General features: G+C 40.2%; 1 protein-coding gene across 1 annotated transcript in view; it reads left to right on the plus strand.

Annotated features, from left to right (window-relative positions):
• The window catches only part of KIAA1217, a gene marked incomplete at both ends in the record, with an annotated part of 235,736 nt that overhangs the window by 62,400 nt on the left and 146,273 nt on the right, over window positions 1-27,063 (plus strand). The gene's annotated exons all lie outside the window — the stretch shown is intronic.

A 27,063-nucleotide genomic window follows, 5' to 3' on the forward strand; every position in this document is an offset into this window, starting at 1 on the left:
AAAATCTTGTGCTGGTTATTCTCAGTTTAACAAATGATTGACAGGAAACCTTTTATAATTTTTTTTTCTTAGTGTTTTATAGGTATTTCAGCACTAACAGCAAATTAATTGTAATTAAGGAACGGCAATAAGTTGGAAAAATATTGTACTCTGTTCTGGGAGTTATAAGTGAATTTTCAGCCTCTTTTGAAGCCTTCCAAACCTTTGGAGATTGTTACAGGCTTGGAAAGATTGTCACTTACTAACCCCCCCCTGCAATTTCACTTTGACAGGGTCTCTAGACATCCCAGGCTCTATCAGTGCCTCAGAACACAACTGCTAGAATCCATATGTATCCAGCTAAAATTGCTGCAAGACTTCAGCTCTAATGAGGATGATCTATTCCTTATTTTTAAACAGCTTCCCTCCTTTCCTTTGAAAGTCTTGATTTTTTTTTTTCTCCTCACTTATCTCTTCCATGAACTTTAGTGACTGTGTGGAATGTGCTGGGTGGTAGATAAAGATAGCATACAAATTAAATAAAGGAGGTGGGAGGGGGGTGAAATCCAGAGATTAGATCTTTTGGAGTCATGTAAATATTTAGTTCCAGTGTTGCAGACACTGCAAACCCAGTTTGAACAGCCTACAGCATTACACCCTACACATTTTGTAATTTGAGCCTTTTCTGAAGGCAATAAATTACAGAAGGAATGCAGTAACTGTTCCTGCTATTTGTTTAAAATGTGTCATCCTTGCTAATTTATTGAGGGTAAAATTCATGCGAATGTCTTCTATTTTTTTATGATTAGACATATGCATTGTATGTAATGAGTGTGAATTTTAAAACAAAATAACTTTAAAATTGCTCTTAGAGCATCTTTCTTGGGAATGAGGAATACTGAAGACTCCATCCATCCAGCCTAACTTAAAAAAAATAGATAAATTGAAGAGAAGCCACATTAAAAACATGTAGAAATAAGTTATACCAGTTGATTGTAAGAAATTTGCTTAGTTGAAATGTATCATCAGTCTGGGCCATCAGATGCAGTAACAGATTATTATGGTCATTGCATTACAGTTCAGAGGAGTTTTTTCTTACCAGTTGTGTCTACGAGTATACACACACGTATCTGTGCATTTTGTGTGTGTTTGTATGTATGTGTATATATATATATATATCTGTGTATAGATACACATAGGTATCTGTATATACACACACACATAGCTATATGTCTGTGTGTGTATATGTGTATGTATAACGCCCACTTATTTAGCTGCTTCAGGAATAAGACTATAATATAATTTTGCTTCAGAGGGTGTGTATGTGTGTAGCATACATACGTCCTTCCCCCCCACCTTGTACATGTGTGTGTGTAGCAGTGCCATAGAGGACAAACTACACACACATGTAGTAGATGTGTGCATGTAACACATATATGTATATCGCATACAAAATCTATAAGATGTATGGGAAGACATGAACTAAAATGCCACTATTCATTTTCCAGGTTCCTTTCCTCCCTTCTTACTTCTCCAGCATCTGGAAAGTGGCAACATTATCCATGGTGGGATTTTCCCCACTGTGGGGGATCTATTAAGGATAGTAGCCAATGCAACACCACTTTTTAATCTCTATGTCAAATGGTGTTTCTGCAACATAAAACATCCCAATATTTACAGTCAGGAGATAGTCCCTTGGATATAACATAATTTTTCTTCCAAGGTGCTCTAAGCCCTGTGAGGTCCATAACCAACAAAAATGAGCCAGAAAACCGGGATTAGTAGTTGTTGGTGGTTTTTTTTGGACTTTCTTCTCTTGTCTGTTTTAACCATCGCTATCTGAGTACAGCAAACTGACCCCCAGCTTGCTGAAAATAAACATCGGGAAAAACATGTTTGATATTGTCAGATTGTACTGTATCACCTCCACCAGCAAGATCAGCTCTGAATGTTTTTGGTATCTTCCACTACGTATTAATGGTTTCATCCAGGCTTCATTTATTCAGATAAATCCCTCCCTGATGTGCCTCCTGAGGACCCGGTTCTGCTCTTGGTGATCTGTCACAAATCAGAAGTACAATTGTGGCCAGTTAAAATGCCAGCAGGGGTTACTGATGGTTAACTAACGTGGTGACCTGAAACCTCCCAGCTGTGCACACAGATCATCCCTCTTCCATCCCACAGGTTTGTCGCCCTGTTAGTGATACCTTGTTCTGGAAAGGAAGGCTCACAGAGACAGAGGCCGTCTTTGTTTGCACAAGGGCCTTGGGATACAGCCGCAAGGCAAATAACCTGCAGCTGAGCCACTCGGTGTCATAGTCTGGGGGTGCAGGTGTGCTGTGCCTTGTGCAACCCAAAATGTCTGCAGGGGAACGCAGCACCCTGCGGCCGCAGCTCCGTGACCTGCAGCTCAGCAGCTTGCCCTCATGCTACAGGTTTCCTCCCTTGCAGACAGCCCCTAGCTGGGCACCAGAGCTCCCTCCACCTGGAAGCCTGGAAAGCCAAGGTACAAAACCTTTTTTTAAAGGTAAAGCAAGATCCCTTTTTTATAGGTAAAGCAAGATCCTGCAGGACCTTTGGACACATTGCCTCTGCCAAGGCTGTCTCGTCTGACTTAATGAAAGGAGGGTGCTAACGTAATCCCCAGGAAAGTGAGAAAGAAAAAAGAGAAAGGAAGGAGGAAAACAATCTTGGTCTTCTGAAGCTTGAGATGGTGTGAATCATCAGCTGCTGAGCTGATGGCAGGACGCAGTCACTGTTTAGTTGGGGTTGACTCCAGTCAGCAGCGAAGGAAAGAACAAGAACAAGTATAAAAACTGGGCCAGTGGCTGCAAGGGTGAAAAAGAGTTTGCAATTAAGAGGTTAAAAATGCTAACCTGGCTGTGGGAGGGGGCTACTCCCTGCCTTGAACCTGTTTTACAAGTCACCTCGCTAAAAAAAAAAACCTAAAACTTTCTGAGGGGCAGAGAGCAGAAATGAGTGTGTAGAAGTTTTTCAGAGCACAAGCTTTTGAGCCTGCCTTTAGAAAATGAGCTGGGAGATGTTTGCTGTGGCTTTCTTTTGTTGTTGTTTGACTCAAAAATAAACTGGGACATGTGGAAGAGTCAGGAGCAGCTCTAGCGTTTCAGACAGTGCTCTGTGAAGGATGAATTTATTGGCAAGCAAAATTAGATTTTCATCAATTTAAAACAAACAAACAGAAAAAACCCCACTACCACAAAACCTTCTGGTGCCTGTAATAGGCTCAGTGCCCAGAAAATGGTGGTTGAGGTTTTTTTGTTATGTTCAGTTAGGTCTGAACATGACAGGTAACTCTGGCATCTGGGCAGGTGTGGTTAAGGTCACCATGGAGATCCATGATGTCATGCTTGATAGAGCATGTCAAGACAGCTAATCTAACATGTAGATGTTCAAAAAGTCCCATAGGCCAGAACTAAGCTTTATGCAAATAACAAAGTTACACTGTGAAAGGGCGAAAGAAAATACAGCTGAGATAATGGCGTGCGTTTTACCTGGCAGCTTGAAAGGATTATTACAGGCTTCATCATAAATTGAAACTTTTGGAGCTAAAGGAAGAGGATTTCAGACCGTCTGTGGCCTCACCTGTGGAATCTCACATTTCGGTAAATAAGCCTCTTTCTCTCTCTCTGCCCCTGCTGAAAAACAATGCTTTTGAAATCATGGAGTTTGCTTCACCATGTTGTTCTTCCTGGCAGCAGGGCTGAGTCAATAAAGCAAGTTTTCTGGCATGGCCCTTTTCTCTTTCGAAAATGAGTTTTTTATTGAATGAACTGAGAATTCTGAATTTTTTGAAAGGCTTTGTAATGTATTATGCTGATTATATGAATCATGCTGCAAAAATGTCCTAGGTAGTGTTTTGGAGGAGAAATTAAGAATTGAGACAGTGCATTTATTTGTAGATTATTGCCAGATGTCTCTCCTTTAACTCTTAAAATAGAACCCTAAAATCACAACAGCATTTATCCCAGCATTTGATATCTGCAAAATATCCAGGCTTTTTTTAATGGATCGTAGTATCAGCTGGTTAAACAGGCTTTGATATATGCTTTGATATCATAGCGTAACACTGGGGCATTTCTTAATAGTTTTTTTTCTTGGGTAAAAATGTGTTAGTAAAGGGTAAACATGTTTGGGAGTGAAAGTCCAGCAGCAGAAATACTGTTGGGACTTTTGGGTTTTAGGTACAAACAAAAAGGGATATTTTCAGTCCCTCTGGAGGGAGAGTAAAATCCCTGGGTTCTTAGCTGCGACCACTTTTGTGCTGGCATCAATCACGCCAGATCAAGTAAAATCGATCCGTAAGGGGTAGCCCCCCCGCTGGCACTGCTGTGATGTGGTAACGGGAAGCAGGTTTAGGGCACAAAGTTTAGTTGGTTGAAATCACTCAGTTTGAGCTGGGTTAGATTTAGGCGGGGAAGGGTGGGGACTTACAGTAGTTAATGTCTGAGCCTAAAAATGTGGAAGGAGAAAAATCGTAGGTTCTGCCTAGAGACACCTGAGAAGTGTGAAGTTGAGAGAAACCTCAGTTCAGTGTAAATCTTTGGTAGGATTTAAGGAATGAGGAGGCTGCAGAATATGGTAAGCACATTATCTCATTCCAGGTGAAAAAAATATATAAAGGATTTCTGACGTTCTGCATTTCTTGATCAGGCAAGGCTAAGGAAACTTTTTTTTGGGAACATGTATTGATTGTTAAAGTGAATGGATTTGAAAGGAGTACAAAGTGAAGAAGTCGCTATCAATTTTTTTTCTTTTTGGTCCCAGCACTTTTGCTTTTGCATTCCTAGTTATACCTTGAAACTAAGCCAGTAATGGAAATATTGTAGAGTTATTTCAATTTAACTTTTCTCCCAAAGTCTGAGTGTTCCTTATTTAGTACTAGAACATGTACAAATGACAATGTGTCAACTGAACTAGCATATTTTGCATTAATTACAGTGTTGTGGGTTGAAGTCTTGGATTTGGGCAGGGAGAAATTGATTTAGTGTTAATATTGTGTGAATAGTTTTCTGCTTTGTACCAGTTAAAAACCCAAGTTAAAAAATTACATTTGATTTTAAAATGTACACAGTGTCTGTGAAGAATGTGATTTTAACCTGGATATATGTTGCTGCAGATTTTTCTGGTTGAGAAAATCTATTTTGTTGCATTACTACTTGGTTCACATACTGCTGTATATAATGTGTCATCAAAAAATGCCTATTTTTATCTGGGAGGTCAGTGTCGTACAGGTAGAACTTGCTGTTGTGTCAGCATGGACTGTAGGTATTTGAATAGGGGAAAAAAAAGTTCCAGAAGCTGTTTCAGGAGATTTTTGCAAGCTCCTGCCTCCCCTCCACCCATGGGTCCCACCTCCCTCCTCGAATGAGGCGGCGATTCCCCCTCCTCCCTTGATGGTCTTTGTAAGCCCAGCAGAGCAGGCTGCATGTTCAGGGCAGGGGGACCCTCCGCAGCATCCACACGTGTCCCCTGTCTCATGTACCGTCTGGTACAACAATTTATTGCTTTCCAGTGCTGCTGCTATATGTTAAGGGCAACTGCTCTTACTTTTGCCGTGTTAAAAGCACTGAACACATGAAACACGATTGCAAGCGTAAATCTCTGCTGGAATCCAAGCCCTTAGCTTTTGTTTATGGAAGGACATGAGATGACATGTCCATTTGTTTTGAGTTGAAACATGCTCTTTAGCCCCCAGATAATGCTGTGATTGCGAGATATTTATAAATAGCTAGATAGATAAATGAACAAAAAACTAGTTCATTAGCCAAGTAAAGTGGATTTACTTAGTATTCACTAAAAGAGAAAATGTTAAGGAGGAAGAATATTTCTAGCAAAATGTCTCAGTGGAAAGTCTTTCAATTTTGCTCTTTAGTTTAATAAAGTAAGGCAACCTATGAAGGTACATACTAAACTACTAGCCCTAAGGTATCTGTGGGAGTAAGTGGAGTTTAACTAGAGTGATAATGCTTTACTAAACGTAAGTTTATTAATTTATATCTATCATTTGAAATTAATTAATAAAAGCTGTTCTTTTGAAAAACCAAACAAAAGAAAGCTGCAAAAAGGCTAATAAAGCAATTCCTTCTCTTTTTCCTTCCCTCTCCCCCATACAAACCGCACACTAGCGCAGTTGCTTTGCCCCAACAGGCTTAGTAACTTCTCTTCTGTGGCAACGCCTCTGTATTTTAAATAGTGTGTATTGTTTGTAACTCCAAAGTCCCAGGTAGTTGTTATATGCTTACCTTTGTTCGTGTGAGCTTTGTATATGTATTTTTCTAACATAATTTTATGACAAACAAAAGTATTTTTAGAATCTTTTGTATTCAGCTGATTGAGTAAATGCCTGCAGTAATCTTGTTTTGGTACTTATGATTAGATCCAGTAAAGAATCTGGGACTTAGGTCTCTGTTAAAGCAGAGTTCAGGCAGCTGCATTCAAGAGAGTTGCCCATGGAAACCTCTCCCAGTTATTGTAGACACCTGAGATTCCTTAGGTTTCAGAAACTTAAGCTTTTCTGGCCGAAAATATCCTGAGGCGTTTATAGATTTCTTTTTGCACATACTCTGTTTACTCCTAGTGTTTCCTGGACTACCGAAAACTGCACAGAAGCAGTCAACATGGCTTGTTTGGTGGATGGGTTCAGTGCAGGACTAACTCCTTCAATGGTGACAGAGAGGGAAGCCAATGTCCTGCACGGTGGCCTGGCATTGACCACCCCTGGGGCAGAGGCACCTCCTGCCTCCTCTGAACCTGGGCCTGGTGCCCTCCTTTCTCTGGAGACGCTTGGAGGAGTCTGGGGTAGGCAAACCCTACATTTTCTCTTTTGAAGTTGAGCCACTGGGCAATGACATGTTGCAAGGTTTGGTCTTATGGTGAGCCCCTTGGGCCAGCTGCTGAATGAGCCTACTCACAGGACTGCAGAATTGAGCTCTCCCAGGCCATGAGGACCTCTTGCTGCTTTCTTCTTGGTGGCAAAGTTTCAGGAGTCAGTGATGGGGGGAGAGCCCTGGCCCTGTGTTGCTGTAGCCTGGTTATTGAGGTCCTCTGCCCAGAGGTGGAGGGAGACGTGGCTGTAGAACATCCTTCAGACCAAGGCAACCAGGAAACTGAATCTTCTCCTTCTTTACACATCCTGCAGAAGTAGATTGGTGCATGAGGAGTGCTTTGCCACTGCTTCCTCTTCCAACTCTACTTTTAAACCTCAGGTTGTTGTGCTTCGTGCTGAGCTCAGCTGTGAAAAGCATGGGAGGCATCCTCAGAGCACCATTCTAGATGGGGCTTGTCAGCAACTCCGAAGTTAATTTCAAGCCCTTATTCACTTACAAGAGTACAAGAAGTGAAAATGAAGCCCTGGTGTACAGACATCTTTGGCTGTGCTGGTTTTGAGCAGACATTCTCTCTCTGTAGTTCTGGAGGTGTGTTACAGAAGGTATGAGGATTGCTGGTTTGGCAGATGAGGAACATCACAGGTGGGCAGAGGTCTTAGGTGAGGGCAACAGATCATGCTGATGGTAAAGCTGAGGCTACAGAGCAGCTTTCCCTGTCATTGATCGAGGGTTCCTTTCTGTGGCCTGTGATAAGGTGCAATATTTATGAATATTTGCTGTGTCTCAAGATCATTTCCCTGCAAATGGTTGTGAATGTCCCTTGGTTGTTCTTTTCAGCTGCATAGTCCTATTATCTTCCCGCTGGGAACGTTTTTGTGCTGTTTGCACATTGTCACCTGGGAGAGGAGCACGTATTTCTGTCAGTCGTTAGCAAATTAAATGCACCTCTGGACCACTGTTGCTTCATTACATCATTTTTCAGTTGATTTTCTAACAAAGGCAGATTGCACCAAAGTCACCTGATTAACTGGCATGGCTTAATCATCATCTCTGGGATTTCAGTCTCTTTTGTGGGCTCAAATAAGAGAACAAGTGTAGATAAGACAAGCAAGTCTCTTAGGAACATATATTCCAGTTTCTGTGATTCCTTCAAATGACTTGAGTATACCAGGATAAACAGTGCTATTGTTAAAATTGCAGCCACCACCTGTGACTCTGACGGCAGCCACTGCGATGTGTGTTTTGGTGTTCACCCGGCCTTGGTACTTCCACCAGTTCAGTAAATTCAGAATGTGGTGTTACTAAGTTTTGCATCTTGACACATCAAACCAATGCAGCAACTTTTGGTTGGGTGAGGTTATGTTTCGCAGGGTTCTTTTTTGGTTTTGTGGGTTTTTTTGGTCATTAATTAGTACCTTCTGTGTCATCTCTTGTGTTGTGGATTGTAGTGATTCCATTCATTCATTAGGACAGGGGTGTCAAACTCTCTTTCACCGGAGGCCACATCAGCCTCACGGTTGCCTTCAAAGGGCCGAATGTCATTTTAGGACTATATAAATGTAACTACTCCTACATTTATACATCTGAAGGCAACCGCGAGGCTGGTGTGGACCCCGGTGAAAACGAGTCTGACTCCCCTGCACTAGGAGATTGCTGCCTTAGTAAAGACTGAGTGTTATCCTTTGTTTTAGTAAAGGTTTTCGCTGGCTGATTAATATACTGCCATAGGTGCACTTCACATAAAAAATATTAACCTAAGATCCAAATTAGTTGTTAAAGAAACTAATAGAGAAGCTTTTTCTCTTAGGCTATGTCTGAAATACAGGAAGACCTATGGTATATTTTTCATGATGGTTTCTGCCGTGGCTTCTTAAGGAGGGTCTAACAACCTCTCAGGAGGTGGATAATTGGCGATGCGCATCACGTGTGTTCTGATCTTTAGATTATTTTGACACACAACTTGAGATTTATCTTCCAAAATTATGTTCTTGTTAGTTGTAAGACTGGATCTTCTTGATGATTGCATGAATGTCCGGTTCTGTTTTGGATTGCTAAATGCTTGACTGTGTTAATGCCTCATCACTGTAAATTCCAGAGCTCAACTAAGTTTTAAGAATATTTCAGCCTTTAAGGGGTTTGCGTTTCTTACAAATACATTTAATAGACTGTCTCCGTGCTCTTGCATTGATTTAATTCAAAATAGAAAAATTAATTGTAATTCCATTTCAATCAAAGTTAGGTATTTCTTCAGTCAGGAGGGAGATGTATATCTTCCAAGGAAGGAGGAAGGCAGCAAGAGGAAGAAATAAACAGTGACAAACCTAAGAGTTAAAACATCTTTTGTATTTTAAAGAAGTTGAGTCTGATTTTAAATTTTAGATTATATATTCACTTCCAGATACACTGCCAGATGAATAAGCAGAGGCTTTTCCAGTTTGCACTTTTTTTGTGGCTATGTGGGTGTCTAAAGTCTGGAAACAGACTTGCTATCAATGTCTATGTATGAGCTTTGGGTTTTCTTCCATTGTGCTTTGAAAGTGTAATTTTAGTTGCATTTATTCACTGGTAGCCCTGTTTTTAGTAACACCATATACCACACATTAGACTGTTGTAATTAATTACTCAGAGAAAGAACAAATATTTGAGTTTGATTAGAACAAGTAAGAAGAAATGTCACTTATCTCCCATTGACTGAATAAATAAATAATTGAATGACATTGGTTGGTTGATTTAAATAGCAGTAAATATTGTTTGAAAGGAAGAAAATATTTTGAATAATGTAAACAAAAATTTAAGAATATGTAATGAACATGTAATACAAACACTTCAATTAAAAATGTGTACCTGAAAAGCTAGGACATTTATAAAATTTCCAACATCTACAACCCAGGGATATGGGAGAACCTCAGTATTCCTCTGTTCTTAGACTGGAATTCCCATGTTATCTCAGGTACCATGATTTGGTGTTGACTGCTGGCAGTTGTCTTTGTTGGTGTTTATTTTTTTTTCCCTCTCTGCTGAGGATCACTATTGTTTCAAATTGCTTTTCAGCTGCTGTTCCAAGCTGCCATCTTTTTGGCTAATGCTCAGCACAGGCAGGATGGTGCCTCCTGCAGCCCCTGGCACCCTGTGTGGGTGAGCGGGGCTGAGAGGGTCTTGGCATTTCGCAGCCTGGGGACACTCTCTGTTTTATCACAGGCAATTAATTGATGTCTGTCGCTAGAGAACTTAAATGAAAATGTGATAGAAACAGCATCAAAAGCTTTCTGGAAATCAGTGTAGAACTTCTCCCTTCTGAGAATTGCAAAAGGGTGGAGTGGGATGGAGCAAGAAGGCACAGATCACAAAATGTTTTTCTTGGCCTGCATGGCGCTGTTATCGATGTCAATAAAAATGTTCCGGCTGACCGGAGTACAGTTGGCGTAAACCCCTGGCAGGTTGTCTGACCCAAGTGCTCTTCCTCTGGTATCAGATGCAAGCATTTAATTCCTAGCTCATGTGTACTTCCCTTATAGTTTATTTTTACCAAGTGTTTCCAGCACCGGACGCTGTGGCAGGTCCCGGAGGCACCTGCAGCTGCTGCTGCTTCCCGGCAGGCTGGGCACTCCTGGCTCCCTCGCCCCGGCAGCTGACGGACGCTGCTGTGGTGACGGGGCTCTGGGCACAGCCTTCCAGCACTCGACAACTGCGTTAATCCCGTACGGAGCCTGGGACGCTACTGCAAGCAGGAATCAGGTTTCCTCCTGAGGACAATGAATAGCTTTCTGTAATGCAGGATGATTGCAGAGGTCGTATGTGATACTTAGTTGTTGCTGTAGCTTAATTCCGCAAGAGATTTCACCATAGCATTAACTATTTGTATTACTCTGATTGTACTTCTTGCATAACTTTTTATTGTGCATGTTTTGCCTTCTTGTTTTCATTGTTAAATCGTGACCTCCTGGTCTTGAGTATTAATCCTGTCACAAAAGGGTAGTTCTAGCCCATGTGCAAATGTGTATTTATTCTATCCCCACCCGTATACAAGCATGCAACCATGAGAAACCAGTATTCTTATATATGAGTCATTCATACACCCGGATGTGTAACAAAATTTCACATCAGATGAGGCTTTGCTGTATATGCACACCTATAGAAAATCTGCCCCAGGAGAGAGAGGGACTTGTGTTGCCTTTGGTTGTGTTGCTCCATGCTGGCGGCAGTCTGCTACCGAGGGGATGGATTTTGAGGAGGAGGTAGCCACTCATGGTCCTGTGGCACAACCGAGAAGAAAAAGGAACCTTTCAGCTCTTTGCTGCTCATCTTGTGCCTCTTCTGCCAGCCAGGTACAGGTCTGATGAATAGCCGGGGCTTTCCTCTCTGGGGCTTGTGGAGAGTTAATGGAAACTTTTGGATAGATAATTTTTTTTCAGAAGACTGCTCTCTGTAAGAAGGAATGTCCTCAGGTGTTCATTATTATTATCCTATTGTTTATACATATTTCTAGTTTGATTTTTGAAAGGTGCAAAAAACTTCAGATTACTAAAGTAGTTATCAGATGTTTTTTTGAAAGGGAGACTGACAGTCTGCAAAAGAAAGACTTCCCTTGAACCATCTTAAAATGCAGTTTGATTTCACCTCACGGTTTCAAAATTTGTCATATGCTGTCCAAAAACCAAGATGTTTTCTTACCTAAATATAGAGAGTGTTTATATGGAAGGATTAATCTATCTATTGGAAGTCTTCCGGAACTCTGGAGTAACTGCTACTATGTGGGCCTCTTCTGAATTGAAGGGGTTAGAAAACAATAGAATGCTACTCCAAAGATACTTGGACAGTGAAGATGAGCGAGCTACTTTTTCCCATGTCTTCTGTTGCTTCTGCTGTAATATTTTGGGCTTGAGATATTGTTTTTCCTCATACTGTGACAGCAAGTTTTGTTTTGTTCTAAAGAAGCTCAGAACACACAAGTTCAGTCTTGTTTCTACATGACTTAAACCTGTCTCAGAGATGTTATTTTGTCAAGAATAGTTCTACTTACAATATGTTAGACAGATTTCTTTGTGATCGTGTTGTATAGGCAAAGCCAACTTGGAATTTAGGGCAACATTTAATACTTATAAAAGGAGAACTGAGGGGAAAAAAAAAAGTTCACAGGCACTCAAACAGGTACTTAAGAGATGCTTCTCATGTTGGGTTGGGATTTTTTAATGTACTTCTGTGGCTTTCTCACAATACTTATTAGCAATATATTACTAGAAAGAGAAGGGATCGGGCTTTTTGTGATATATCACAGCTGTGTGATTTTAGTTGTAGAAACTGGGGCAAATAATTCTGAATTGATATCAAAAAGATTTTTTTGTTAAAGATGATTACTCTCTGTGGGGACTCTTTTTTCCTAAGGAGACATATAACCTTTTAGATAAAATTTACTTGCTGTGTAGCATTTTAAGCACATCGGAGTAAAACTAACGTGGTGTAAAACCTACAGATGTATTGAGTCGCCTGGCAAAACAAGAGCAGCTTAGATAACCATTCAGTAGCTTATTGTGGTAAGATAAATGTGGAATTCTAGGTATTTTTTACAATAAAAGAACTTATGTGTTCTTTTGATCTGTTCTTTCTGCTGCTGCTTGTCAGACTTCCCTGGATACTGCCAAAATGTCTGTACTTTTGTTGTTCTCTTTCTCCTTTTTTTTAGTATTCGATTTTGAGAGCAGAATAGCTTTTCTAACTTCCTCTGAAAAAAGCAATCAGACAAAAGTTATCAAGCCTTTCAAGTGAGGTTTGTCTAGCCACTGTTCCTTTGTTTTTGGCTTATCTTCCCTGTGGTTTGAAAGCTTTCTTGGATGTCTGGGTTCTGTGATCCTTCAGAGGTCTTTTAAAATACAGTCGTCATTTCAAAATGTTCATTCTGCCTTCAGATGGTTTCAGTGGAGATGAGGTCAGTGAGCTAGTTTTACTTAATGTGTGGTAAGGACCTGTGTTTGGAAAAATAAGCTTGCATATTATTTGACTGCTCATTTAGCTAAAAGAGCCAAACTGGTTTTGTATTGATCTCTCCGTCGACCTACAAAATCACCTGCATTTGTTCACCCAAATTTAGCAAAGTAACTGAGTCTGGCGGCGGCCTGTTGCAATAGGCAGATTTAAGTAATTTCATCTGAAATGTAAGAGTGAGGGAATGTTGAATAAGAGTTACGTTGTGAGGAAAAGCCTTGATAAGCTGTGGAAAACATTTTGCCTTTTAAATCAGTGGCTGATAGTTTAGGAGCCTTTTCTGATTGCACGTACAGCAGCAGCGGCCTTGAGTCAGTTCTAGGTGTGTTGCGCATTGCACTTAAGAGCAGAACCATTAAAGTCTTTCTGAAAATTAATGACCAGCACAGACTGATGGGCACCAGCATATGGTGATATTGTGCTCAGCAAAAACACATGACTTGTCTTTTACATGACCAGACTGCCTTGGTTCACAAATAAAGGGAGAGTTTCCAGTTTTCTTGTTAGTAACGGAGTCACATAAGCAGTCATTACCATAGCTCTACTATTTGATAGTCTGAAATTTCAGGCACCAAGAAGCATTGCAAAGAATGAATCTGCACAGCCCCACAGCCCACGTGATCTCTCTTATCTCTCCTTTGTTCTCATCAAGAGGAGGATCAACCAGTTGTTTCTCTTCTAAGCCCCTGCTTAGATGTGTTGCTCATATGTCCCCCACGGAAGTGAAGTTGGTTGTCAGCATTGCCTTTCCTAAAAGCTCCATTAAGTATGTGAAAAGGCAGATGGTGTGTAATAACCAAGCTCTTCCTAGTGGAAGGTCTTGATATACAAAACATCAGACTGACATCGCCATCACACGTGGATGTTTGGGTTAGCTGTTGTTCATTGTAGATGATTTCAAGAGCATCTGATTAAATTTTTAATAACACGAGTACTGGTTTTCAGCAGTATTTTTTCACTGATAATACGATTGCAATTTGGTTCTGAGAGACCAAAGGGCACTGATCAAAAGAAAAGTGACACTGAGATATGCAGACATCGTGGGAGTTGTACCTTTCTTCAGTCTAATCCAAGAACACACAATTGAAACAAGTTAATAATTCATCATATTGGAAAATTTCTTAAATACTGTATCATGAACTCTGTTTGACTTGAACGAGAGCAGCTACTATGCCTTCACTTAAAAGAGAGGGAGATATTCCTTCTTATCAGTAGAGCTATTTCTTTCCTGCCAGATTGTGCTGGTCAGAAAGGATAAGATCACAGGCCATGTAAGAGGGCTTTTCCCCACTTTTTCATAATTAGCAGTCTGAGAGTCAACAGGACAAAACCGGTATTTGTTTCTCTGACACATTGCTGGGCTACTGCGTATGAAAGCAGTGCAGTCTTTATCTAAGCAGTTTTATACAATTTGAATTAATCCAAGCATTAAGAACAAGCTCATTGTTTAAAGATTTGCAGATACTGTTTCACAGGCCAAGAAACTTCACAGAGTTTTGTTCAGCTATGGTATTAGATAAACAAAATGAAAGCAGTCGTTTTGCTTTTTCTTTCTTTTGCAGCGTATTTGTTTGTCTTTCCTCCTGCATTACACACTGCTACAAACCATTTGTAAAGTACAGTGACCTTTACAGAAAGTCTAGTAGTAACAAGTGCTTAGCGATCACTGTCTTGGTAGCTGGAGAGAGAAGATTATTGTAGCATCCAGGAAATTATCTAAAGGTTGAAGTATCAAAAAGTTACAGATTCCTCCCAGCCTCAACCCCTTGTAGAGGAGCCAGAAGTGTATTAGCCACCAGCATGGCTGGACCATTGGAACAGGTCATTTGGCATAGTTTTAGTCCTGGGAAACAGCTGGTCAGTGATACAAGCATAGTTTCTACTCCTGCTCCTGGAAAACTGAAATCAAGAATGTGATTTGCCTGTAGACACAGGCCAGGGAAGGCCATCATCTGAATGTCTCCCAAAGGAGGTTTTAAGGAGAATTATTAGAGTGCCTTTTGACTAACAGAGGGAGAAGTAGGTGACACTTAACATTTTAAGAAATCTGTGGATTGCTTCAAAGATTTGGTAATGAAATGCTCTCGTCCTGGTTTGCCAGCTTGAGTTTAACAAAACTTTGAGTTTGGTTGTTCAACCTCGGTTTATATTTTTTATAAAATTGTAGTGAAATGAGTTCATGTCGGGGCAGGTTAATATAGCTAGAAGTTAATTTTCTTCCGTATAGAAGAATGTTAAATCTGGTCACCCCTTGAAACAGTTGTTGGGAATAGGTTAAAAGGCAGATTTTATAGAAATTTAGCTTTTTACTGGGATCTAGAATTTGGTGAAGAAATATACTGCTTAGACTGCCAAACAATTGTATTGCAACCTTTTGCCATAGGAGTTTGATATATTGTCCTGTCAGGCATGCATTATCTTGTTACAAAATCAGAGTGTATTGCAACCTGAGAGAGCGTATTTTGATATGAGATTATCTTTTCTTTCCTAAACACTTTATCATTAAAATATACAAAAAAGGTTGACAAGTAATTCTTTAAAGATGTGAAGAGAGACAAGTGTTAGAATGGTGATTTTACAAAGAAAATTACAAATAAAACAGTCGAGAAAAGATATTGGTCAGATGTGTAAGCAAATCCTTTGGGCTGAGAGGTGAAGCCAGAAGTAGCGATCCGTCAGACTCAGGCAGTGTCTTAGGAAACGTACCTGCATGTTTGGCACAGAGAAGCGTATGCCCTGCACTCGGTCCCTGTGTGGCCGAGTCTGCTGCTGGTGGTGTAGGAGCACACAGTGGCCAGCAGCATCGCTTTCTGGTGGTCAGGAGTTGAGCCAATTAATGATTATGAGCGTGGTGTAAATACATGATGTATCTAAGATAAATGTTCAGTAAACTGCGGTGCTACGTGGATCAAACTTCTCAAGCGTAAGAGCCTAAACGAAGATACTGAGTTGGTATTAAGAGAACTAGCAGTGGTGTTACAAACCTATGAGGCCAAATAATTTTGTAAGCTTTTGCATTATCTTTGGAAAATTTTATTGGAGAAAGAATTAACTCCCTTCAAGCAAGTGTGTAATCGTAAGTCCAAGCAAAGCCCAAGTTGGAAAGGACCTCTGGGCACCATCTGAAAGCAGGGACTTAGGTTATCCACGGCTCTGTCAAGCGGAGTCTTGAATATTCCCAGTGAAGGAGATCCCACCACTTCTCTGTGCAATTCAGTGCAGTTTTTTGTTGTTGTCATGGTGAAACATTTTCTTTTCCTCATAGCCAAACAGAATTTCCAAAAACAGGGTAAGCTGTAGCCTGGAAAACAGTAAGTCTGGAAGGGATTCAATGATCTTTTGAACTGCAAGTTCACAAGAATTCATAGTGTGATACTATCGTAAAATGAGTCATTTTCCAGGAGGGCAGTGATGAGGACTCAGGAATAGCCTTACCTCTGTGCACACTCTGCGGCAAGAACTCATGCTATAGTTTTTGGGTCAGTATTGTTGAAGGGGTGTAGAACCTTGGGAGTGTTGCAGAAAAAAGTCACCCAGAATGGTCCGAGATCTGGTGAAACTATTTCTCTCTGAGAACCATGAATTTTTAATCTTTCGACCCTACCAAAACAGAGAACCTCCTTGATTAAGAAATATAAGTCTCTTGGAGCAGGAGAAAATCCACTGGTTTTATATTGGCTTTTTAGAGCAGCAATGAAAATCACAACACAAACTAAAGATTATAGCTGGAGAGTTGGGCAGATTTGAATGAGGAGTAATGCACAGCATTTTTCACAGTAGAAATGATTCATTATTCTGACAAATTATTAAGCGAAGCAAGAGGTTCTTCATCTCTCTAAATCTTCGAACTATGACAGGTTGCTTTTCTAGCTGATATGCTTTAGTCAAACAGAAGTTACTGATGAATAGGGCTATCTGGCAGAGATTTATTGGTTCCTCCTTGGCCTCAGTTATGCAACTGAGGGTTTTGGTTATTCATGCAATTTTAATGTTTCAAGGATTCTTCATAAGGAACTGAGTTTGACCCAGCTGCTTTAGAATATAGCACCGTAACATGAACGAGCTATTTCAGAAATTTTGAAAAATGGTTTTAGTTTTTAGAAGTTTGGGTTACTTGAAAATTTAAGCTACAGATAGGAGTTGTGAGTGAAATATTACAAGAAAAAGAATCAGGGTGAATAGGGTTAGAGTAAATAGAATTTACCATTTATAATTAAAATAGTAATACATATTTTCTGATTATCCCAGTCAGGGTATCAATATATAGCTGTCATAAACAAGCACTTTTAAGGCCTGAGTGATCTCTGTCTCAAAAACTTCCCAGGCGTAAGATGCCTTTCATTTAGAGGAATTTTCTACTTTGACTGGAAGTCCTCAGCTATTCCTTGCAAAAACTCTTGCTTACATCAGTGAAAGTTTTGGCAATGTTAGAGATCTCAGCATCGGTCCAACCTGAAGTTGTTACTTTGTCAAGTATCACCTAAGTGCCCCATTCCTTCGTGTACTGTTGCGTGCAAGTAATGGATCTGGTTGCGGTGATTTTTTTCTGAACATGAACAAAACTACAATACACCTTAAAGCAATCAAGAAACAATCCAAAATCAAATTATTTGGGGGCATGGTGGGATAAGGAAGAGGCAAAAAAACCCGTCACTGGAGCAGTGTTCAACAATGCATAGAAGTGTACCTGTAAATGGGACATTGCACCATGTTGATAGTTATTTGCTGGCACAGCAGAATGAGAAAAGAGAGTCTGTGCAGGAGGAAGGTGACAGAAATCAGAATGAGTTTTCTGAGGGAGAATGAGAAAAAGTGACATAACCTGAGAATGTGGAACTTCTGTTAGGACTAAGGCCAGAAACAAAAAGGACCAAATGCTACGTTTGCTGAAGTAGTAAGGGAAATCTGAGCAGAAATTAATTCTTGATATGCTTTTATAATCATAGCAGTATGTTAAAAACAACAACAAAACAACAAACACAAAACCAAAAAACAACAACAAAACAGTGTATTGCATATGTAGTGCTTTACACTCAAGGCAAAACATGAGTCTTGCTGAAAGGCATACACAGTTTTAGAAAGGGTTACGTGGACTCCTGTTGTCCTGCAGAGCTGACTGCAGCCAAAGAGCTGCACCCAGTGAGCCCAGTGACTGAGGCGAGTGCTGCACAAAGCTGCTGGTGCTCAGGAGCCTGATGCTCGTAGCTGGGAAGGATGCCCTCAGTGATATACAGGAGGTCTATATGTCTGTGTGTGGGGTAATTAGGTTGTGTACAGCTCAGCTGGATATAGGTGTGGTGATCTTCACTCTATAGATAGTTTGGGTTTTGGTCTAATGGTTCCAGAGACAGTCTGAACCATATCTGCTTTAAAATACATTTACATTTGAAAATAACTTGTTAACCAGCATGAGACAGAAGGACTGAGGTTGTAAAGCTCCTTGGAAAGCATGCTGGGGTGCGAAATTGTTTTGTTTTTTTCCTCCATCCCCTTGACTCTGTTGCTGTTACAGGCCAAGCACAATCTCACTAACCATCTTCTCCACAAACATCCACCCTGTACTTTCTTCCACCACTTGGTGAAGCCTCAATTTCATCATCTATGGAGGTTTCTGTCCATTTTCTCATGGTTGGAAGGGATCAACATTGAGTGTGATGCACCCTTTCTTTCCTGGGCCTGTGCTTGGCTTGCATGGCGCTCTCCTGCCATGGAGCACTGAAGTGAGGCTGACACTTGAATGCGCGCTACCAAGTTTTTCTCCAAAATGCTAGCACATTGTATATTTGAACTAGCACCAGCTCATTTCCACATAGAAATGGCACTTCCAAGCTATTTGCTTCATAAAATTGCAAAGGATCGCTGCCTCCCCTCACCATGGTGAGGCTGCAGAGCCCGGGCAGGAGGGACGGCTGTGAGAGCAGGGGTGAGCCTGCCGAAGCGGTGGGGGCTGCCCAGGGACCCGGCCTGTCTGCTGAATGTGGCTGGGCAGTGGTGACCTTCGGTGTCCCATGGCTGTCCCATGCTGGTGGCCAGAGTAGTGGTATCACCATGTGGCCTTTCCCAGGGGAAAGCTTTCTCTCATGGCATGTTTGTGGAAGTCTCCTGTATTCAGGCTTGGAGAAAAGGGGAATTTTGCCCTCTGTTTATTCTAAGGGAGTAAATTTATGGTTGCTGCCAGTGAAGCATTTTGCACAGCATAATGCTATTTGCATAGTAAGATGCTAAGATGAGGACATCAGATTTCATAGCACTTCTAAAGTTCATGTAATTCTTTTAAATACTGGAAATGTTACTTCAAGGAATATTTGTGTGCTGTTGTGTCACAAAAGTAAAACAATAGCATGTTTTGCTTGAGACTTTGAAAATATTTTCCTCTTTCTAATAAGATTGAAATAACTTTCCAGCCACTGGAAAGTTGGCAAGAGGCTGAAGAACAGTTATAGATTTTTACTGTTTAAGTTAATTTATGTGATCTTGTTTGTACCTGGATGGAGAGACATTACTTACTCAACTATGAAGAAGAAAGTCTCAACTGTGGGAAACAAATCTTAGAATGTGATTATTTTTCATTGTTTTCTTCACTGAAAGTTGAGGAAGCTCATAATCCTGAATTAAAATGAACATCAAAATGTCACTCTAATATATTTAAAAAAAAAAGCCAATACATGTTTCACCACACCTACAGCTGGTGGAGAATTTTACAAAGTTCTGTATTGTAATATGTGATGTTTGTTTATAATGAAGGCAGCCATCATTTTAGAAAAGTAAAAACAAGTATTAAAATCCATTTTCTGCCTTGGTTTGCAGTCCATTCATATCGAGAATTTAGGGCTTTAAGGCATATGAATCACAGAGAATTTGACAGTGTCACACAATTATTTTAATAATATTTTTATGTTCCTTAAAAGTGGTGACCAGCTCTGTATTTTGTCTTAAAAATGTAGGAACAGTAACATCTATTACAGATTTTATTTTAAGCTTTGCAAAGTGAGCCAGTACTTGTTCAGGTGATGGGCCATGGCATGGAGGCTTTATCTGCAAAATAAAAGGAAAAATAGAACAAAATCTCATCTAGCTAGAACTGAGGCAAAGATGGGTATTCAGGGCTGTGAGCACAACAAGGATGCATTTGGTTCGGAAGAAGGGCATCCACCTGTCAGCTTCAAACACTTCTTGTCCCCAGGAAAGACAATTTTTGTCTTAGCTCTTCATCCAAGATCAATAGGTAACTCTTGAAAGTGTGTACAGCAGTGGTTGTGCAGTGGGGGTTCAGGGCACTGTCCAAGCAGCCAACACACCCATGTGAGTGAAGCATCCCACATGGGATTTTGGCTCATTCCTCTGACAGTGCAGATAAGCTGTAAGCCATGACTAGACAGCAGGAATTTTTCTGGTGGAAGGAAGTTGCCAGGTGGTTTAAAGCCAGTTTGTCCAACTCTACCCAATTTCCTCTACGTGGTGCCACAGGATGAGGTGGAGGGGTCGTGGCCAGTGCTGTCACTGTCTAGTGGTCCCTGGGTGGTGGCAGCTTCCCGGGGACAGCAGTTGCTCAGAAAGCTCGTGGCCTGTCACGATTGTACCAGGGCTCCCAGGTCAAGAGTTTATTATAGGAACCCAGAGGTAGTTACATCCCCACTCAGCTCTCTGAGTTCAGCCAGGTCTGTGGTTTGTGTAACTTTGGTCATGATAACTTTAAGAATATCTGAAAAGCTCAGATACAGTTCACTGAGGTAGAGTAGGTACATTTGACAGGCATTCAAATAAAATGGGATGAGAACAGTATAAAAGCCATGGAACTAACAAATCTGAAAATATACTAGAGGATCTCTACTGAAAGCAGAAAAAAAGGACAGGGTGATTATGCTTTATTTGTTAAAACACAGCAAACAAAACATATGGGAGACATCTCAGACTGTGTCTTCCTAATGTGAAGCACCGAAGGGTATTTTTTCTGGTTTTTGTTTTGAACATGGGGGTGGAGATAGATTAATGGGTTTTGTTTTAGCCTCCACTTCTTACATGTCTTGCACTTGAAAACTGTTTTTCTCCTCCTTTATACCAGATGTTGCACTCTGGAGAATAATTTCTTAGTATTTTCCAAGTTCAGTGAACTGCTTTGTATTTTAATGATACTGGTTAGGAAATGTACCCGTTCATAACCAAAGATGTACCTAAAACTGTTTATAGACTGCGGTACGCGATCCATCACAACTGAAGTGGCTTAGGAAGATGAAACTTGATCCTTTTGGACAGCTGTGTGCTTGCACTGAGGGGGAGCAATCAAAAGAAGAAGGATGAGACTGACTTTTTACATGATGAGAAGTTTGGGAGTTTGCGGTTTTTTAAATAATTTTTCAAGATTTAGGGGATCTGAATGATCCCCCCGTAGCAGGGCAGCAACACACAGCAAGTTCAGGTGGTTGATGATTTGATTAAGCTGGGTATGTTAAAGGTAATTTAGATAATATTTATGAGCAATTTTTGTTTTTCTTTTACAGGAAAGACTTAGTGAAATATGAATAATTTCCTGATGGATTTTATTCGTATTGTCTTTGTGGACAGGGTGTAGCACTAGGCATTTCTCTGAAATTCTCAGTTCCAATTCCAAGTATTATTTCCAGCAAACTAATTGTGAGAGATCATTTACCATTACTCACTCCATTACACTTTTTGCATTGTTTTGCAACATGTTTCTCTGCTTGCTTCTTTTACTCTCTTTTATGTACCTGTTAAGCCCTGAACAAGCCGCTTGAATAAGTTTGACCCTTAAGATTTTCTGCCTTTAAGTCCCTCTTGCAGACTGGCACATTCCTCTGTGAAATCTGTGCGTACCATGGCACCTTAGTGCACTAACGCAGGGCAGCTGCATGGCTAGTTAGCACTAGCAATCTCGCTAATTAATAGAGGCTGCCCTTAGGGAGTGGAATCTACAATTCAGCACTCACCCTGAAGGAGTTACCTAAAATGGATCAGATGACCTGGGTCTTAAAAATGCCCTCTGATTTTTAAAGGAACCCAGAGTGACGAGCTCAACGGTGGGAATCTACAATGTAGGTGTCCCGAATTTGGGAAGATCAGTGTTTGAATAATTTTGTCTTCTAAAAAATTTTAATTAGTGGGGTTAGTGCATTGCCATCCTTGTTTTTCTTAATGTTTGAGCTCCATGGGGAAGGAACCATCTATCTTCTTGTTTGCCCAGTGCTTAATGCTTACTGGATACTGTTATGATGTTAGTTAATTAGTAATAACAATTTTTAGAAGTTGAGGTCAAGGCTGACAAAACCACAGGTGTTACAGGTCAACACTTGGCCTGCAAAACTCAGTTAAAAATTCAGAATTCTTACTGTTTCATGAAATATATTGAAATACCTGTGGATCTTTTAGATAAATTACAGTTTATAAACAACTGCATCAAGCAGGTTACAAATAGAAAGCATAACACAATGTGAAGTGGTACATTTCCTTTATATAGTGACACCATTGTGGTAGTTGTTCAAAAAACAGTAGCAAGAAGAAACAAAATATGGTTGGGTAGTTCAAATATGAGGATATATAAAATGTCACACAGGGCATAGAATCAAGTAGTAGCTGGGAAGGATGCCAGAAAGGCTTATGGTTTCAGTTCAGAAGGGCTTTTAGTTTCATGTCTTTTTTTTTTAATTAAAGTACATTTTTTTTTTTCCTGTGGCCTTTCCTTCAAGGGCTTCTCATGTAGTTGTTTATTAGTAAACAGCTGCTTGCAATGAAAGACGATTACTTTATAGCCGTGGTGGTTTCTGCTAGATGTGTTTGTTGACTAGGAACTTGTTGCACTTCTGTTTGTTCTAATATAATCCAGATAAGAATATGTAAGTATTCTTAAACTGAGCACATAACTCACTGAAAAACTACATAGAGACCAGAAAATAACTGTGATTATACATAGAACTTCTGACCTTCAGAAATTCTTAAAGTAAAATAACTTATTAAAGTGTACTAAATATACATGCTCATATGAATATTTTTATACATATGTAATTACTGTCTCTGTATTATCTGCCTATATTTTTTATGTCTGTATATATATGTATAAAAGAAAGGATATTTCCAAACATATTTATTAAGGTCTCCCTATGAGGCTTGTGCTTGAGAACTCTGTGAAATAAGATACCTGCTTAGTATTTAGGTACGACAGTATCAGAATTGCTGGTGTTGTCAGTTGGTGTCTTGCTTGTTCAAACTGTTTAAAATATGCAATATATTGGAGACTGACATCTGTAAGATTCAAAGAATTAAGAAATCCATATATAAAAGTATAGTTCAAATATATAAGATAAAAATTCATTAAATTGTAGTTACATAGTAACTAGTCTTCTGTCAAATATTTGAGGCTAGGTAATTGCAGTTGAGTACCTGATATAAACTGATCTTTCACTTGGAACGCTTTTGTTCAGTGTAGAGTCCAAAGGAGATTAAAATCTGGGAGCTTAATATTTTGTATAGACTTGAACCTTATTAAATAGGTAAAAGATGCCAAACTACAGCATTACTCATGTTGGTCATTTAAATGTATTCTCACAGCTTTGAATAATCAGGAAAATATTGTCTCTAGGATGTGGGAAATATAATTTAACACAAACAGATCACTGTAGCTTCACTTGATTTGCTTTACTGAGGTACAGAGGACAGTGGATATAGTAGCCTAAAAGACTGAGCTTCTATGAGCATTGTAATTGGACTTTCACATCCTAGTCTGTAGATGATCCTCTGACATGCTGTCGTTTGAACTGTTCCTTGAGGGTGCTTTGACCATCTGCTTCCATGAGTTGGACAAGCAGTTTTTCCTTTGTTCCAGTAGCTGGTCTGCAATATAAATTAAAGCCTGTTTGCTTTTTTCCAAGTATGAAAGTCAGAGTAGTGGGAGGCAAGGAGGTATTGTTGAAAATTTTCCAGCTCCATCCATCCTTGAGTCACACTGGGTTAAACTTTCACCTACTTAGTGACATGCAACTTATATCATCTTACATATGAGCTTTGACTTTGTTCTGCTAAATTGAGCTTGAGGTTGTGAAACTTAAATGTCAGAAGGCTAGAGCAGTTCAGAGCAGCAGAAAAGCATGAGCTGAAGTTTGCCATACTGTTAAATTTGTGCTTTCTTTTATACTGTTGCCTTTAAAGAAACACTATTGACTAGGAATTTGCACTTTGTCTTGAAAAAATTGTGCAAGTGATAAATGAAATCATTAGACAGAAGACTTAGAGAAAAGTTCTCTTTTTATTTCAGCATATTATCCTCCTGTTGACATTTATTTTACATTTGGTCAATACTTAATAACTTTTTTTGTTGTTGTTTTTTTAGGGTTTTTTTCAGAATAAAACATAACTGCAAATCCACTGCAGTAATAGGTAACCCAGTAGTTGTAAACTACTTTTCCTTTGTTGGTGTCTTTTGAAAGAGGAGGTGTCTTGGTACCATATCAGAAAGGGGACTGTATTTGCATAAGTAATTACAGATTCAGTGTAGAATAAGTTAACATTGCTTAATGTACATTTATAATGCTAATAGGATTGAATGGTCTGGCTTCTCGTTCTCCCCTAAGAATGCATACTTATGCAATAGAAAACTTATTTTGTAATATATTTATCTAAATAGTCTGTTCAGTAAGATTGTTATTCACATGCAATCTAAGTATACTTTTGGATACTTGCTTATGTGGGTAAAGACCTTTCCAGGATATGCTCTTAGTGCCTCTCTGCTGATTCTCAGCACTTTGTCACTGTATGTTGTTTAGTCACAGAAGGTCATTGAAACACAAATGAACTGGGCAAACAATTTGGTTGTGACCTACAATATCTTTCTTCCTATGGACATCCTCATAAACTAAATCTTCCTTTGATGCTGATTGATAAAGAGTACCATGTGGAATTTAAATCCTTAGAAAATATTCTAGCTGAAAAGCAGAATGAATAAATGCATGTTTCATGGCCTGTATAGCTTTGCCTGAGATACCTGATTTGTAAACCTGGAGAACAAGGAAGAGGAGTGCGTCTGAGCTGCTTTTGAGGTTTTGTGGCCAAGTGCCTTTCTGTTTCCCATTCCTAGAGGTTTTGCGGCCAGCAGGGAGTTAAGTAGGGGTTTTGACTCCTAGTGGTCAGGAACATTGTGTCAAACCTTTAGAAAGTTGAAAATAGGTGAAGTAGACAGTAGTTTTGTATATAGCTTAGTTTAGTTAGGTCAAAATTCTTGCTCTTTCTTTTAGTGTGTAATTACATCCAGAAGTGGATGGTTTTCAGCTGTGTTTAAATTGTTGCTTGCTACTTGAACATAATAAGCCGCATGCAAAGTTGATTCTTGGTGTAAGCCTCACATGGTTTCTTCTAATTCCAACTTGAAAACAGTGTCTGTTGTTGAGCACACGTGCTGTACATTTCTTGCCTCCCTGAGGCTCTTGAACTGATGCTTTCTAACTCCACAGCTTCTTTTTCCTGAGATTGCCTCAGAAGAAGTCTCAGCCAAGGAAGGCTTTGATGACATGTATAGACGAAGTGCAGTAAGATGTGAGGGAGAAAGAAAATTCATTAGTTTTCAAAAATAAAAAGAGTCCATTGCTATTCCGGGTCTTAGAAATCATGTCCAAGCTCTTGTGAATGTCACTAATTAAATGCACTGTTCATGCATGCACGCAGCATCTTTTTTCCAGCACTGTTTAATCACCAACACTAAAGATCCAGTCTTACCCCTGGGACAAGCAGCATCCTTCTGGCCAGCTTTTGTTAGATTAACAGAAAGAAGGAAGACTTGCTGCTCACGTCTCCAGTGAGGCAGAGGTATTTCCCATTTCCAGAAGAACACAATGAAGGAAGCACATTCCTCTACTTGTCTTTCTGCAAGACCTTTTTCGGGCTTGTGGGCCTGCAGCTTGTTCCTTCAGCAGCATCTGCAGCCTTTAACTGCATGGCCTGGCTGGCCATCACTTACATTGACACACCTGTCCCACTATACAAACCATAAAGCTCATCACAGAAGCATGAGCTAAGCTAGATGAAGTTTTAACAAGATGTAGTGACATGAAGTGAGGAGTCTTTTGGACAGATAAGTAGGCTCAGAGGGCAGGAATGGAAAGATGCCAAGGTTCAAAACTGCTTTCTTCTTCATGTCCTGAGAACAAAGGTGATCTGCTGCTTGTGGCTCGGTCATCTTGAATAGTTCCTCTGAAGAAACAGATGAGCAGAGGGCAGGGACAGGCTGCCTTGCTTGGTTCCTGACTGCTCGGTAAGAGAGTTAGGCTCAGACCAGTCCCTTGGCCACATAACATTGCTGGGGAGCAGGTCTGTGGCGAAAAAAAAAGCACAAAATAGAGAGGGGGGGTTATAGAAGTGTATCTGTTTTTCTACAGACTTTATTCATGGGAACATCTTAAAGAAAATAGGCCAAAAATGCAGCTTACACTCTGTTATTTCACTGCGCAAAGGGAAATTCCTCCTATGTGCAGTAGGAAATGCCATAAATGCATTCCCTGTGAGGTGTAACCATTGTACGCAGCAAATACAAAATTGAAGTTTTCAGGAAAAAACATGAGCCTTCAGATGGATGGTTAGAACAAGTTAAATTTAATCCTTTTCTAGCATCAGAAGAAACACAGCCTGTCTGCACTGTGTAGGTCATTGGTTAGTTCTTCAGGCGGTTTCCAGAGCCATTTTGTCTTTGTCCCTCCAAGCATTTGCAAGGTGAAATTGCACCGTGTCCTGTGGCTTTGCTAGCTTTGCAGTTTGCAAGGTGTAAATATGAAGTCAGAGGATTTGATTGAAAAAGAGAGGCTTGGACATACTTCTGCATATTGCTGTGAACCATGGTGAAGTGATTAAACCTCTTTATTATCTGCAAATGTTGGAAACGGAAAGGCAATAACTGCAGGGTGGAAATAAAAGGCAAGTTAGAAAACAGATCATGCATCCATATTGTCTCACCGTCTGTCTTTGGTGAAGTGCTGAGCAGTGGGTATGAAACTATGCCCTGCATTTGCTCATGCCACTTCTGATTTGCAAACCTGATGGCTGAATGGCAGGTCACTGCCTCCCCGCCCCGGCAGGAGCACCCCTGTTCCCTGCCGGGAGCCTTTCCAGAGCCTGCCCTTTGTCTGAGGAAGGACGCAGGCACTGAAGTGACGATACGTGCAGCAGAAGCACAAAGCGGGATGATTTAGTACAGTGGGCAGGCAGGCTCTGTCACTCAGACCTGTGACAGGGAACTTAGCATTTCCCTTTCTTCAAGAAATTT

The sequence above is a fragment of the Nesoenas mayeri genome, assembly GCF_963082525.1.
Source record: "Nesoenas mayeri genome assembly, chromosome: 2".
NCBI classification, from domain to species: Eukaryota; Metazoa; Chordata; class Aves; order Columbiformes; family Columbidae; genus Nesoenas; species Nesoenas mayeri.